The sequence below is a fragment of the Zalophus californianus genome, chromosome 6 (genome assembly GCF_009762305.2).
Source record: "Zalophus californianus isolate mZalCal1 chromosome 6, mZalCal1.pri.v2, whole genome shotgun sequence".
Lineage (NCBI taxonomy): Eukaryota > Metazoa > Chordata > Mammalia > Carnivora > Otariidae > Zalophus > Zalophus californianus.
This window is the reverse complement of record NC_045600.1, coordinates 126103287-126119304: the sequence shown is the minus strand read 5'-3', so window position 1 is coordinate 126119304 and position 16018 is coordinate 126103287. Positions and strand designations below refer to the sequence as shown.

General features: G+C 39.7%; 1 pseudogene; it reads right to left on the bottom strand.

The window, feature by feature from the left end:
* Positions 1-1238: 1238 nt before the first annotated feature.
* LOC113909170 lies at positions 1239-15471 on the bottom strand (annotated as a pseudogene).
* Between the last annotated feature and the right edge of the window lie 547 nt (positions 15472-16018).

The window sequence follows — 16018 nt, the reverse complement described above, 5'->3', positions numbered from 1 at the left end:
ATTCTTAATTTTAAAAATGTCTTTATGTCTTATAGTGAATTTTTTAAAGATTTATGTATTTATTTGAGAGAGAGTGTGTGAGTGGGGAGGGGGCAGAGGGAGAGGGAGAGGAGAAGCAGACACCCCGCTGGGTGTGGGACTCATGAGGGACTCAATTCCATGACCCCGAGATCACCACCCAAGCCAAAACCAACAGTTGGATGCTCAACTGACTGTTCCACCCAGGCATTCTTCTTAGACTGTTTTTAAGTAGTTTGCCCTACTGAGTGTTTAGTGGTTTTTAAAAAAAAAACAAACAACTTCTATTTCCTAAGTTGATGAGATCTATGTAGCTTATTGTACCAGATGGTAAAACCTCAAGGGTTAATCCTCATCATCTTTGAGAATTTTTTATAGGGGTCAATTGTACCACACTTATATTTGTAGATTATTTTGCCCAGCTGCTCAGTCAGAAGTAATGCCACTCAAAGAAACCAGACTCTAAATTCATGTCTGTACCTGATACTGATACTTTTTTTTTAACCTGCATAACAATTGATCTTCCAAGGTATACGGAAAAGGAATACAATACTTAACTTTAGCAGGATTGCTAAAGTGTTGATAACCAACCAGTGCTTTGTAAATACTTATATTTTGGCAATGGTCCACAGGGCTAGCTTCTAGATAATTTAGTCTGATACAATGAAGTAACTCAAAACAAGCAGACTATATAATTTTGAGAGAAAATATATAAATTAAGATAATACCTGTTTATATCATTTGCAAAATGTCTGTCTATTAAAATTGCTACAGACTATAAGGTACATACCCCCCCTTTTTAAAAAAGATTTTATTTATTTATTTGACAGAGAGAGACACAGCGAGAGCAGGAACATAAGCAGGGGGAGTGGGAGAGGGAGAAGCAGGCTTCCTGCCAAGCCGGGAACCCGATGTGGGACTCGATCCCAGGACCCTGGGATCATGACCTGAGCTGAAGGCAGATGCCTGACGACTGAGCCACCCAGGCGCGCAAGGTACATACCTTTTATTTATTTTATTTTTTTATTATTAAGTTCAATTGGTACATACCTTTTAGAAAACACAACTGGTCACACATTGTTCTTTTCAGACATATTCATATAAAAACGGAAATGAACATTTGTAGCAAATGTCACCCATGTAGCTATGACTGTCAAATTAAGAGTCAAACAAAATGTGCCCTTGATTCTAATCATTATTATAACTTAATACTCTATAAATTATATCATGAGTTGTAATCCCCCTTCCACTACCAGAACATGCCCTGTAACATATGGTGATTCTAATTCATGACCCTGAAATCAAGCAGGCATGACCATATATGGTGTACAACCCAAGTGCCATATATGGTGATCCTAAAACCTATTAATGTCATGTGCACCTTAATAGGTTCTCTAAACCTCCCAAGAGAGGTGTTTTTCTTTAAATGTTCAAGTCTTTCATCCTATCTGTGTGAACAAATCCTGGTGCAATTACATTCACTGTAATTTTTTTTCTTGTTACTCCTTTACCAGGAGTATGTGCAAGATCTTCCTTTACTGGAGCTGTACACAGACTGGCCAGAATTGCCTACAGTAACAATAGACCCTCTTTGATGTTGAAGCATAGTCTTCCTGGCAGCTTTCCAAGTCAGCATGGAACCCAAGAGATCAGTAGGTGCTGAGATATCATACCTTCAGCTTTTGTTCTTACTAAAAGGCTATCCCTGTTAATTCCAGCCGCATTTACCAAGAGATAAACTCCACCTAAATTTTTCTCCATGTTTTCAAATGTGTTTTGAGCCTTATGTTCTTTGGCAGCCTCATAGCTAAATGCCAAATGATCTCCACCAAGGTCACCAGCGCCAGTGGCTTTGGCCACTTCCAGACTTCTGGGGATGATGGCCAATCAGTAGCCTTTCTGGGCCATTCATTGGGCCACTGCCCTGCCAGTGCCCTGGGATCCTCCCCCAAACAGAGCAGACTGCCCATCTTGGACCTCAGAGTCACAAACTCAGGAGGAAGAGGGCTAGAAGTGGCGGTTCTTTTCCATATCCCCTCAGCTTTTAAACCATCTCAGCTGAAATAAAAAAAAGCCAGACTGCCACAAAGATGTACCACTGTACCCTTCCTGCTCCTGCCGCCCCAATTTAAAGTTTTTGAGAGTTCATTGGTACCTCTACTTTTCCTGGAAACTGTGGTGAGTAGGGGCAATAAGATTTTGATTAAACGAGAACACCTTACCAAGTTCCTTCATGACTGTCCTGGTACCTTTCACACTAGGGAGTAGGGATCATATCCCCCAGGTGGGAAAAAACATTGTCCAACAATATGTGTAGATATGGCAGTTCTTGCAGTGGCTTTTCTGCTTGAGAAGTCTTCACCATCCAGGGAATTTATAAGTGATCCCAAGCACATATTCATAACCTTGTGACTTGGGTAATTGGATGAAGCCCATCTTTATGTGTTTGAAACTCCTCTGGGACACGGCTCAGACCCATATGTACCCCACCTTCACAGTTGTGGTTTGTTTGTTTTTTTTTCTGGGGTATGATGGTACAGATTAGGCATAAGCCCTCCACATCTCTAGCCACCAGGGAGAAATTTCCCCCATAAATGCTTATTCATGCTGGAAACAGTGTTATTACATTTTGGTCAAATTTTACCTCATTTTTTGGGTGCAACCAAAGGGCCATCTTAGCTGCCTTAGGACCCATTGAAATTGACAGAACAACTTGATTTTAGCAAATGTTTCTTTTTAAAAAAATTTTATTATGTTATGTTAGTCACCATACAGTATATCATTAGTTTTTGATGTGGTGATCCACGATCCATTGTTTTCGTGTAACACCGAGTGCTCCGTGCAGTACGTGCCCTCCTTAATACCCATCACCGGGCTAACCCATCCCCCCTCCCCCCTCCCCTCTAAAACCCTGCTTGTTTCTCAGAGTCCATAGTCTCTCATGGTTCATCTCTCCCTCCGATTCCCCCCTTCATTTTTCCCTTCCTTCTCCTAATGTCCTCCATGCTGTTCCTTATGTTCCACAAATAAGTGAAACCATATGATAATTGACTTTCTCTGCTTGACTTATTTCACTTAGCATCATCTCCTCCCAGTCCCATCCATGTTGATGTAAAAGTTGGGTATTCATCTTTTCTGATGGCTGAGTGATATTCCAGTGTATATATGGACCACATCTTCTTTATCCATTCATCTGGTGAAGGGCATCTCGGCTCTTTCCATAGTTTGGCTATTGCGGACATTGCTGCTATGAACATTGGGGTGCATATGGCCCTTCTTTTCACTACATCTGTGTCTTTGGGGTAAATACCCAGGAGTGCAATTGCTGGGTCAAAGGGTAGCTCTATTTTTAAATTTTTGAGGAACCTCCGCACTGTTTTCCAAAGTGGTTGTACCAACTTGCATTCCCACCAACAGTGTAAGAGGGTTCCCCTTTCTCCACAACCTCTCCAACATTTGTTGTTTCTTTCCCTGTCCATTTTTGCCATTCTAACTGGTGTAAGGTGGTATCTCACTGTGGTTTTGATTTGAATTTCCTTGATGGCTAATGATGATGAACATTTTTTCATGTGTCCGTTAGCCATTTGAATGTCATCTTCAGAGAAGTGTCTTTTCATTTCTAAGCAGAAAATCAATAAGGATACAAGAGCTTTGAATGATACACTGGACCAGATGGACCTCATAGATATATACAGAACATTCCACCCTAAAACAACAGAATACTCTTTCTTCTCAAGCACACATGGAACTTTCTCCAGAATAGACCACATACTGGGTCACAAATCAGGTCTCAACCGATACCAAAAGATTGAGATTATTCCCTGCATATTCTCAGACCATAATGCTTTAAAACTGGAACTCAATCACAAGAAAAAATTTGGCAGAAATTCAAACACTTGGAAGCTAAAGACCACTTTGCTCAAGAATGTTTGGGTCAACCAGGAAATCAAAGAAGAACTTAAACAATTCATGGAAATCAATGAGAATGAAAACACATCGGTCCAAAACCTATGGGATACTACAAAGCCAGTCCTAAGGGGGAAATACGTAGCCATCCAGACCTCACTCAAAAAAATAGAAAAATCCCAAATTCACCAACTAACTCTACACCTTAAAGAACTAGAGAAAAAGCAGCAAACGATGCCTAAGTCAGGCATTAGAAGAGAAATAATTAAAATTAGAGCAGAGATCAATGAATTAGAAACCAGAAACACAGTAGATCAGATCAACGAAACTAGAAGTTGGTTCTTTGAAAGAATTAATAAGATCAATAAACCACTGGCAAGACTTATCCAATAGAAAAGAGAAAGGACCCAAATTAATAAAATTATGAATGAAAGGGGAGAGATCATGACTAACATCAAGTAACTAGAAACAATTATTAGAAATTATCTTTTTTTTCTGAACCTGAGGCTGAATATCCTACGTCTGAAACAGATTTTATGTATAAATATATTTATTTTCTTATATTTGTCTCATCAGAAATAAGTCCTATCAGCAAGGACAATAGTGCCACATGTTTTGTTTAATGATCTACTGGTGCACTCCCTTCACCTTCTTTACCACTGCTCTCACTATATGCCTTAACTTGTACTCTTTGGACACCTGCTCTGGTCAAGACTATTAATTCCAAAACTTGGGCTGACCCAGCTTTGGGTGGAAGATTATCCTCTTACCCAGTTTTACATAGTCTCTGCCTATCCTCCATGGTATCGACATTGATCTTTTAAAAAAGAACATTTGTTCCACATTCCCTAGGGAAACATCAACTTGACCTTCCTCTTGGACACTCAGTTTTATAGTTGCTGATATAGAGGCACAAGGCTCTACTTTATCAAGTGGTGGAAGCAACACTGCAGGATTGAGATTGTATCAGTGACAAACGGTCATACAAGAGACCAGCAAAAGCGGTCATAGTGAATCTGCCTACTGAGCAATGCTGGATGTTGCTAGCTAGTAGTCAGGATTGAACAGCATCCACATGCTGTGGAATTAGTGGTGTGGCAAAGGTGACATCCACAGGAGCATCTACCAGTTTTGCAACACAGTCATGTCACATAATAGGGAGGAAGACATTAGCCATTGAATCTAGAGAAATACCTAAATAGGAAGTGGTGTTTCCCATGCTGTTGAGCCAAAGCCTCTACCACTGGTACCCTCCTGATACCCCCCCTTTTTTTTTGCCTCAGCACAAGAAAATGTACTGAAAGGACATAAGGTTATGATTATTTATTCATTTATTTTTGTTTTCTGGTAGACCTGGGATTGAGGTCACCTGTAATTTAGATTTCAAAGTGACAAAGCCAGTTGCAGCTTCTCAAGTAAATTCTGGTTACCTGTTTTTGGTAAGTTCTTGAAGGAGTTGAGTTAGCCTGGAAAGGTTAGGAACCCATTGCCTATAATACCTCTAAGTTCTGCAAATCCTATCAATTTCCATCTAGTTGTTGGGTTTAGATATTGCTGGATCCATGAAATCCAATTTTGGGGATAGAGTATTCTCTTTGGTGGAGAGGTCACCTCCTAACTAATGTACCACCTCTTGGCAAAATTGTAACTTTTCCTTCAGGCTTTACCATATTTAGCCACTTCCTCTTCCAAGAGGTAAATGGAATCCTTGTTTTCCAGGAGAGGTAAATACGAGGTAAGGTCTTCTATACTGAATGAAATCTTAACCTTTTAGGAGTGTTACCTTTTTTAAATTATTACTTAAAGGCTGGAAGGAATATAAGGGGGTGGGTGTAAATCCCCGAGGCATTACTGACCAAAATATTGCTAGTCATTCCAAATAAAGGACTACCTATCAACTGTCTCTATTTACAGAAATGTTAATGAAGGTGAGTGAGGCCAGTACTGGGAACTATTTTCTTGTAAGTGGAACTGGTAAGAGAAGAACATTACACACTTCTGGAAACCTAAGAATAACTCCATGAATGGCTCTTAAGTCTTGCACAAACTGATATCCCTTTCCACTAGGTGTGTAAGGAGACTGTGCTTAGACTTGTACAAGGAATTTGTTGTGGTTCTTCTGAGGATCTATGACTGGTTTGTTCCTTGAATTACTTCTGATTTCAGAGGATATTAAAATGTCATAGACAGTGACTGAGAAGGATCTACCTGTCCCCGTCATATTCCTTCCATCAGTAGAGCTTTTGCTCATAAATTATCACGTACCAGTTGGAGTAAGGGATCTAAAGTTCCAAGAGTCATTGTCTAGGCCAGTTTAAGAAAGTCAAGTGCAGAAATAATATGCTGTGAAATGGTGTTTCTAGTGGTTTTTTATTTTCTAAGAATAATCTTTCCGGTGAGCACTTAATCTAACAGCCACGTTTATATAAAAGGCTTCTGGCAGGTAGATGACAGGCATGGAAGCACAAAGGAGTAATCAGTGTTGTTCTTCTGTTGGTCCTAATGTGGTAGTCAAAGGCTCAGTATGTGTAGAAAAGGAAGTGGGTTGGAATACCTACTGTAACACATCCATTTCTCTGAGTGACTGGTTGTTTTATTACAGCGGGGCTCAGGATAGAAAGGGTAACCCTTGTGTCAACTAGGAATTGGCCTTTTTGTCTCTTTTATGTTTACAGATGTGGTAGGCAGGGTCCTAATAATGCCCTCATGCCCCAGGAGCCCTGCCAGTGGTTTTTCAATCAAACATGAATCTAGGTGCTGCCTGGGATTTTGTGGTTGTAATGAAAGTTCCAAGTCAGGTGACATGAGGATTCAGAGATTCTCTTTGTGCTCCTAATCTAATCACGAGTCCTTAAAAGCAGAGGACTTTTCCCGGCTGATGGGAGAGGAAGAAGGTAGAAAAAGAAGGTAGAAAGGGAAGTCAGAGAAATTCCAAGAAGGAGAAGGAATCCAGGTGCCATTGTGGGTGGGAAGGAGAGGCCACATGTGAAGGAATGTGACAGCCCCTGGTCCCTGGTCCCTGGCCCCTGGCCCCTGGCACCTGGCTGACAATCGGACAGGAAACCAGGACCTCAGTTTCCCACCACTGCATAGACCTGAATTCTGTCAGCTTCCTGAATAAGCTCCCAAAGTGGATTTTTCCCCTGAGCCTTCAGCTAAAAAACCCAGCCTGGCCTTCACCTTGGTTTCAGCCTTGTGAAATCCTGAACCAAGAGCCCAGCTGAGCCAACTGCCTTCTGACCTACAGAACTGTGGAATAATAAATGGGTATTGTTTTAAGCTGCTAAATTTTTAGGCATCAAAAGGAAATCAATAAAATAATTTCTCTTTTTCTGAGAGAGGAAGCAGGCAGCATAGCTCTGCACTTTTATGGCCTTTGGAATTAAGTCCCTGAAGCTCTTTTGGCTACAATTAGCATTTTTGCTTTCAAGAGGAGACTGGTGTGGAAGCCCATACCTGGTATTTTGCCCCACCTCCACCATGACAAGCCACAGTCAAGAAGAACCCCACATAATTCATGCTAAGATAAACCAAAAAAAAGCAGGGTCTCCACATCTTATTCTAGTCCCCCCAAATAAATAAAATATCAAGCATTTCCCACAAAACTATTGGTGTGTTTATGAATATGACAATCAGTGAGAAACATGTGAGCAAATTACTGATTTCTCACTGGAAACAGACTATAGCATATGTGGCAACCTTGGCAATATTGCAAGAGTTGTGTGTGTGTGTGTGTGTGTGTGCGTGCGTGTGTGTGGTTTTTGTTGTCATTCTTTTAAACACTTGTGTTTTATATTAAACGAGTAAATGCTTCTAAAGTGTGACCCCCTTGCTCTTTGCCCATAAACTTGGCCTTTTCTTTCCCAGATACTTTTGCCTTTGAGTCTTCCTTTGATGCTGGACACATTATTTGTTTTCAAAGTCCCTGCAGTTGGCAGTATTTCTATATTTTTCCCCACCATTTTAGACTTTATTCTGGGTTAACTGAGAACCAGAATTCTTGCATGTCTTATCATCCCTGGGGTTCAGGTTTGGTATGAGCTCCCCAAATTGGAGGGCCTTGGATTTCTTTCCTTTTCCATATTCTTCATCTCTAAGTGTTCTCTGATAACAACCTGCTCTATTTTGCAGGTCCTCTGAGATTGCAGTGCACCCAATTTCTTCTTATCGATTCAGCAACTTGGGAACTCAATGCTATCATGACTTGTTCATATAGAGCCTTTTGGTGGTTTATTCCCTGTCTATATCCAACTCTTTGTAAGTAGCTTTACTGAAATATTATTCATATACGAGACAATCTATCCATTTAAAGTGCATTATTAAATGTGTGTCAGTATATTCACGGAATTGTGCATCGATCACCACAATCCATTTTAGAACATTTTCATTGTCTCAAAAAGAAACTGCACCCCTTAGGCATTATCCCTCCTGCAGCCCGCAGCAACCACTAACCTACTTTCTATCTATAAAGATTTGCCTATTCTGGACATTTCATATAAATAAAATCATACAATATGTGGTCCTTTGTGACTGGCTTCTTTTACTTGGCATAATGTTGTCAAGGCTCATCCATGTTGTAGCATGTGCTTCATTTATTCTTCTTGCCAAAAAATATTCCATTGTACAAATTTACCACATTTCATTTGTCCATTCAACAACTGGCAGACATTTAAGTTGTTTCCACTTTTTGGCTATTCTGAATAATGCTGTTATGAATATCAGTGAACAGGTATTTGTGTAAGACATATGTTTTTATTTCTCTTGGGTACAGCAACTATCTAGGGAACTGCCAGACTGTTCTCCAAAGTGGCTGCACTATTTTACATTATTACCAGTAGTGTGTTAAGTAATGAAATTGAGAATTGTGAATCTTCCAATTCTGATCTTTTTCAAGAATTTTTTGGTTTTCTTGGGTCTCTTGAATTTCCTTAAGAACTTTAGAATCAGTTTGTAATTTCTGAAAATAAGTCAGCTGAGCTTTTGCTAGGAATTGCATTGATTCTACAGATCAATCTGGGGATTGCCATGTTAACAATATTAAGTCTTTAAATCCATGAACATGGGAAGTCTTTCCATTTTTCTAGGTATTCTTTGATTTCTTTCAACAATGTTTTATAGTTTTCCAGATTACAACTTATGCATTTTTTAGCTAAATGTATTCCTAACTATTTTTTATAACTTTTGATGCTCTTATAGATGGAATTGTTTTCCTAATTTCATTTTTGGATTGTTCATTGATGAATAGAAATACAATTGATTTTTGCATATTGATCTTGTGTCTTGAATCTTTGCTGAAATCATTTATATTAGTTCTAATATTAATAATATTAATTTTTTCATGAACTCCTTAGTATTTTCTGTAAACAAAATACAAGATCATATCATCTATAAATAGTTTCATTTCTTCTTTTTAATTTTGGTGCCTTTTATTTCATTTTCTTGCCTAATTGCCTTGGCTAGAACTGCAGTACAAGGTTGAATAGAAGTGACAAGAACAGACATTTTATCTTATTCCTGATCTTAAGGAGAAAGCATTCAGTCTCTTCCCACTTAGAATGATATTAGCTATGAGATTTTCACAGACGCCCTTTATGAGGTTTAGGAAGTTCCCTTCCATTCCTAGTTCTTAGAGCATTATCTTCTTTTAAATCATGAAAGGGTGTTGAATCCTGCTGAATGCTTTTTCTACATCTATTACCATTATCATATGTTTTATCATTTATTCTACTGATGTGTTATATCACAATGATTAATCGTTGCATATTAAACCAACATTGCATTTTGGGGATAAATCCTGCTTGGTAATGATATGTAATCTTTTCTATACATTGCTTGATTCCATTTACTAGTAATTTGTTGAGGGTTTTTGTATGTGTACTAATAAAAGATATTGGTCTGTAGTTTTCTTTTCTTGTGATAGCTTTGGCTAATACTGACCTCATAGAGTGAGTTTGGAAGCTTATCCTCCTCTTCTATTTTTTGGAAGATGTATGAAAGATCAGACCTCATTAAATGGTAGAATTCACTAGTGAAGCCACCTGGTCCTGGGCTTTTCTCTGTGGAAAGTATTTGTTTTTCTCTGTTATTAATTCAATCTCTGTTTCTGTATATGTACTTTTAGATTTCATATATATATTACATATATATACTTTTTTTTTTCCTTGAGTCAGTTTTGATAGTCTGGGTCTTTCTAGGAATTTTTCCATTTCATTTAAGTCATCTTAGTTGTTGGCACACAAGTTTTTAATAGTATTGCCTCATGATTTTTTTTTATTTCTGTACAAGGGTAGTAAAGATTTCATTTCTGATTTTAGTAATTCTGTTCTCTTTTATTCCAGGAAAATCTAGCTAAATGTTGGTCAGTTTTGTTGATCTTGTAAAAGAACTCACTTTTTGTTGTATTGATTTTCTCTATAGTTTTTCTGTTCTCTACTTCATCAAATTCCTCTCCAATTCTTATTCTTTCCTTCCTTCTGCTTGTTTTGGGTTATTTTGCCCTACTTTTCCAGTGTCTTCAGGTGGAAGTTTAGGGTTGATTTGAGATTTTTTTTCTTTTCTAACATAGGTGTTTACAACTTTAAATTTTCCTCTAAGCACCAATATATAGTTGCACCTTATAAGTATATGTCTGACTTTTTTTAAGTTTATGCAGCCTAAATTTTATTTATTTTTTATGGTAGTAAAGTATACATAACATTTATCTTTTTAACCATGTTAAGTGTTAGACACAACTCTTGCATAAATAACTGAAAAGTTAACCTATATCTTACATCTCCAGTATTTTCTGAATGGATTGAAATTTGGATCCAATCTATTTTAACCAAGATAACTTCATGTATATCCTGGAGCAGTTTCCTATCAATTTCTTTAGCACACTTTAGGCTTTCTAAATACTAAAGGCATTATAACCTTTGGAGAGTCCTTAGGATTACATCTTGCCTTATCTAACTGTGATTTTCCTTCCAAAGTAATGACAATTAGCCTAACCAGCTAAAGTTAAGGCCTAGAGTGTAGGTATCTAATAAACATCTAAATTATTCAGTAACTTTTTTCCCACAGTGGGATTTGGGAATTCATTTATTATAGCTCTAAACTATACTCTGGTCCAAGGTTTAAATACTACTGCATAAACACGGTTAGACAGGTGTAATAAAGACTTGAGGGGAAACTGCGTCATGACATCATATGCCCTGCAAGTATGGTTGCCAGGAGAGGAGGATAAGATTTCTCAGAGTTTGAGTCAGATTGGGGAGGTCCCCTCCACCCACCCACAGAACAAGGGATTTGGTGTGGCGTAAGCTATCTTCCTCACAAGAGGCGTCAGGGGAGTAGGAGGCAGAGAAGTGAAGTGGGGAGAAATAATGGAGAAGCAGGATGAAAGAGACTCCATGACTTTGGGGAGCTGCTGGAGTATGTGGGGGATCAGAGAAATTCCTGATCAACTTTCTCCTTACTCCTGCTAAAGGACCTTTCAAAAAGTCCAATTTGGATCATTTCAGCGTTTATAAATGTTTGAATACCATTAAAAAAATGGTTGTTGCATACTTGGCATCTCGTCCTGTCTTATTTCCAGTGCTCCTCATGGATATATAATCTTACAAAATCAAATATCCCTCATAATGATCGTTATATCACTGAATTATCCTTGGCAAAAGCCCTCCACTTTACCAAGTAAACAAAAGAATTAGCATTATCATGAGTATACATATAAGAATCCAGAGACCCCCAGGGGGAAGTGCTATTTGTTTTCCGTTCATAGTCCCAATGTTTAAAAAAGAACCACAACAGAAGGGATTCCTTCTGTAGTCAGAAGGCAGGACGTTTAAGTGTTGAAGTATATAACACGGTGCTTTCTCAACAGAATGGTCAAGGTAACTTCAGCATTTTGGTAACCACTGGTCCCTGAGTGGGTGTGGAGTGAGGCACAGCCCAACCACAAACTTTCTGCAGAATTTTTAGAACAGCACCCAGAGAGACAAACCACAGACAACTGTGATAAGTGTAGCAAATGACATAGACTTTCTGAGTCAAAAGTGGCCCAGTATTCTGGCCAGCGTTGGTTTTTATGAGTTGATGTGTTTTTGAATGAGAAGAATTAGAATACACAAGATTTAGATCTATGGAGACTCTGCAGATAGAGTTTGGACCGGATGTTCAGTAACTCAATTAACTCCTTATTCTCAGGCCCAGTGATGAACATTTCTTCCAGCAGATAGTTAAGAGATTACAAGTTAAAGTTGGAGACTCAATCAACACTTCAGCATCACAATAAAATCTCATACCATGTGTCATGCGATGAATACTGCTGACCAGGACTCCAATGATGACTAAGAAGGAAAGATATTACTGCTGTTGAGTGATTCACCACCAAAAAAGCAGCAGATTCCCTGACTATGGCCACACTCCCTGCATTGGGCTATCAGCTGCTCCAGATGAGCAGAATCTACAGTGCAATCTTGGTGGAACCTCCAGGATTGTTAAAAGAAAGAAATGAGCTCCCCAGTGACTGAGAAAATAGAATCTTGGTTTATCTACTTGCCAAGCAATGGTATACTCACCTGTGGGGACAGTCACTGAGTGGCTCTTTGAAGGAAAATGTTAGGGCTTTTTTTTGCTAAAAGGTCAGTTCATTGTGATTATACTAATCAAGAATTAAAGCTTGTACAATGGAATAGGTGGCTTGAGTCCATAAGTCCATACAAGGCTCAAAACACAGGTCCCTCTTGTCATTGGTCAGGAACGAGTCTTCTCTTTCAGGTCTTCAGGTCCAGTAAGAGTCTGGCACATTAGGATTCTTAGACATTTATCAGCATTGGCTGGTTTGAACCACTTGTGGTTGAAATACAGCTTTCCATTTTGACACATTTGAGGCAGATGTAAAAAGCAGAGTCTTAACTTAGAGTGTCCTCTAAGTCATGACCCATTGTACAGAGGATTATCATGATTTATACTTTTTTCTCTATATATGCTTTATTTCAATAAAAAGTTTTTTAAAGATAAAGATCAAATAAAATATTTTTAAAAGTCTCTTTGTTGTTTATTAATTGCACAGAAGCACCTTTATTCTCATTAAAAATTATTAAAAACCAAGTTGTTGTTCTTGTTTCTGGTTAGATCAATATGATTGAATAAGCATTACTACCTTCTAAAATATTGGTTCAATCCTTTGTGATGCAGAAGTTTCTCAACTGGAATGACTTTGCCTGCCACCACCCCAGGGACATTTGGCAATGTCTGGACACATTTCTGGTTGTCACCACTGGGAGAAAGGGTGTGCTCTTGGCATCTTGTGGGGAGAGGCCAGGGATGGTGCTAACCCACGTCAGTCCCCCACAACCATGAATTATTTGAATTAATTAAATTATCTGGTTCTGTCACAGGCACTCTTGGCTGCCTGTCTAATAGCCACTCTTCTTTACTAATAGAGCCAGATTTCCTTTCACCTCCCCGGATCTTTCATTACAACATGGACTGAGCCACTTCTGGCCAATGGGCAGCCACCATTACTCTCTGAAGGTTGACATGGTTAGATATGGGAACAGATGCACATGGAGTTGCCCAGCAGGATCCTGCTCATGCTCGCTTGCCTCTGCCACACATCCATCTCTTGCTCCCAACAGCAGCCCCAGACCACCTCCAGATGTTTGGTTGAAAACCCACACAAGGAACAGCTTCCCGTAGACTCCTTCTCCCCCTTCATGGATGTTGGTGGTGGCATGTGCTTGACTTATTGGTCAGGCTGGCTTATTGGTCAGCCCTCTGATCCTCCAACTTCCCCTCTCAGACCTTCAGTTCTCTGGTTCCTCTGGTAGCTGGTAAGGTCTTGTTCCCATCATAGATTCCTCATCCCGGTGGTTCTGTTTCCCTGACAAAGACTAAAGGATGTATCGGGATATTCCTCAGCCTTGCAATGGACAGTGTTCTCTGTCTCTTGATATATGAAATTTCCATCTTTTATTGCACTTCAGAGAAAGAGAGTCTGGTCTAATCCAGGAAGGACAGTCACTCTGATTTGGGCAGGTTCTAAAACAGAAAGGTATTATTCATAACCTCACATACCCATTTAGGCACATTCATGGAAAAGGTGACTTTTAGATAAATCTGATTTTACTTTCAATTTCTGGAGAGAAAGTGGGCTACATGATGTACTTCTGAGAAATGGATCTAGGAAGGTTTGCTCACTGTTTCCCTGCTCACTCTAAATGTCCAAATGGGATTTTTGCAATGATTTACTGGCATTGCACCAAAGCATAATTGTATTTAATCAAGATCTGATCTCAAGAACAATTTTTTCTTCCATCAAAACCTAAGCATTAGAGGCCGACCACACTTGGAAATCTTTTTGTTGAGATTTCTGGCCAGTTTCCTCTTTTGGAAAAAGGTGAGCAGTGACTGCAGTGGGTGAGGGTTTACTCATCTTCCTGGTTTGTGCTTTTGACAGACAGCACAAAGTTTCTGAGGAAGTAAGCTTCATGTTTAAAATATATTTATGAAAAAATATATTTATGTTAAACTTTACGTGTTTAAAAATCAGGCAGATAGATCTGATTCTAAAATAATTATTTATGATAGAAAATTTGGAAAACACAGAAAATTTTTAAGGTGATACACAAGTCACTCTAGACCCCTCAACCCAGAAATACCACTGACACCATCTTTAGCACTTCAATCTCATCTTTGGAGATTGTATATATATTCATGTTTTACAAAATTAGGGCCAAATTATATATACTGAGGAGGTAGCTTTAAAAATAAAATAACCCCTGATTCATCCTGGAGAATAATGTAATATTTGAAGACACGAGAGAAAGCAAACTACGCCGGTGTTTGGGTTGTTTATAAAATAATTCTGAGACAGTGGCAGAAGCATTACTTCTCTAAAGTCCTGGGTTTGGTGATGGACACAATAATGCTGTGGAATAAATAATTTCAAAGTTTCAGTGGCTTGCGGCAGTAAGCATTGATTCTTAATGCACAGCTCTGTGGGTCCACTGGGCTTGGCCGATCTAGGCGGGGCTTGACTGGGCTCTGACATGCTCCAAAGGCCTCTTACCTTCTGACCAGCAGTGCCTGGGACATATTCTCATGCTGAATGGCCAGAACCCATGCGCTGGGCCAAACTGCACAAGCTCATTCAAAGCCTTTGCCTTTGCTCATGATCCAAATGACAACAGATGACAAGATTGCTTTTACATCGCTGTTAAGAGCTGTAGTTTTGGTGAGAGATGTGGGAGCAGGGTTTGAGCTTGTAATGACCTCCAGCAAAGGGCCTGCCTTAACTCAAGGCAGTTTTTGATCCTTTCTCTCCTTGAAGTAGGGACCAACTCCACTTTTTCCATGTCTACATCTCTGGCCTCCTTCATAGTAGGGTCTGACTCCTCATGGGAAGTAGACATCTGGTGTCAAATAGATTTATGTTCTGGAGGCATTTGCCTTCCCAAACAGCCTTACCTCATCACAACGCAGAGGGGACCTGGCCCAAGAGCTCCCAGTATTGACGACACCAGCCGATATGCTGATGCCTTGCATCAGCAATAGCAACTTCATTCCGACTTTATAGGAAATGAGCGTGGTTGCAATTAATGGCCATAAATCACACTTGCCTGGAGCAGATTTCTCTTTTTTGATTCCTCATTATATTGTGGGCTCATCTAAAGGGCTCAGATGACTTGATAAGTCAGTTTCACGGTGACTGACCACCCTCCAAAGGGGGCAGCGCAGTGTGACACTGAACACACAGTGGGAGGACCTTCCCGCATAGTGCTCTGTCTTGTGGACCCCACCAGGTTGTGCTTCTGGCTTCACTTCTCAGGGTAGCTTCCTCTCTTGTTATTCCCCAGTGGCAGGAGGCTATGTGAACATGGTACAGCCTTGGAGCTCTTTCAACTTCCTCCCTATAATCTGTGTTCCCATTCCATGCACAGGACTCCTGAACACATATGGATGAGGCTGGGTGTCCCAGGCTCACAGACCCCCATGGGTAGCTCCAAACATGGGGAAGGTGTTGGTGGGAAGAGGTGGGCAGAGCTGGCTGTGGGTTGCAGCTTTAGGCCCCAGCAGCACCAGGTAGGGGGCCTGGCCTGTTCAGGGACAA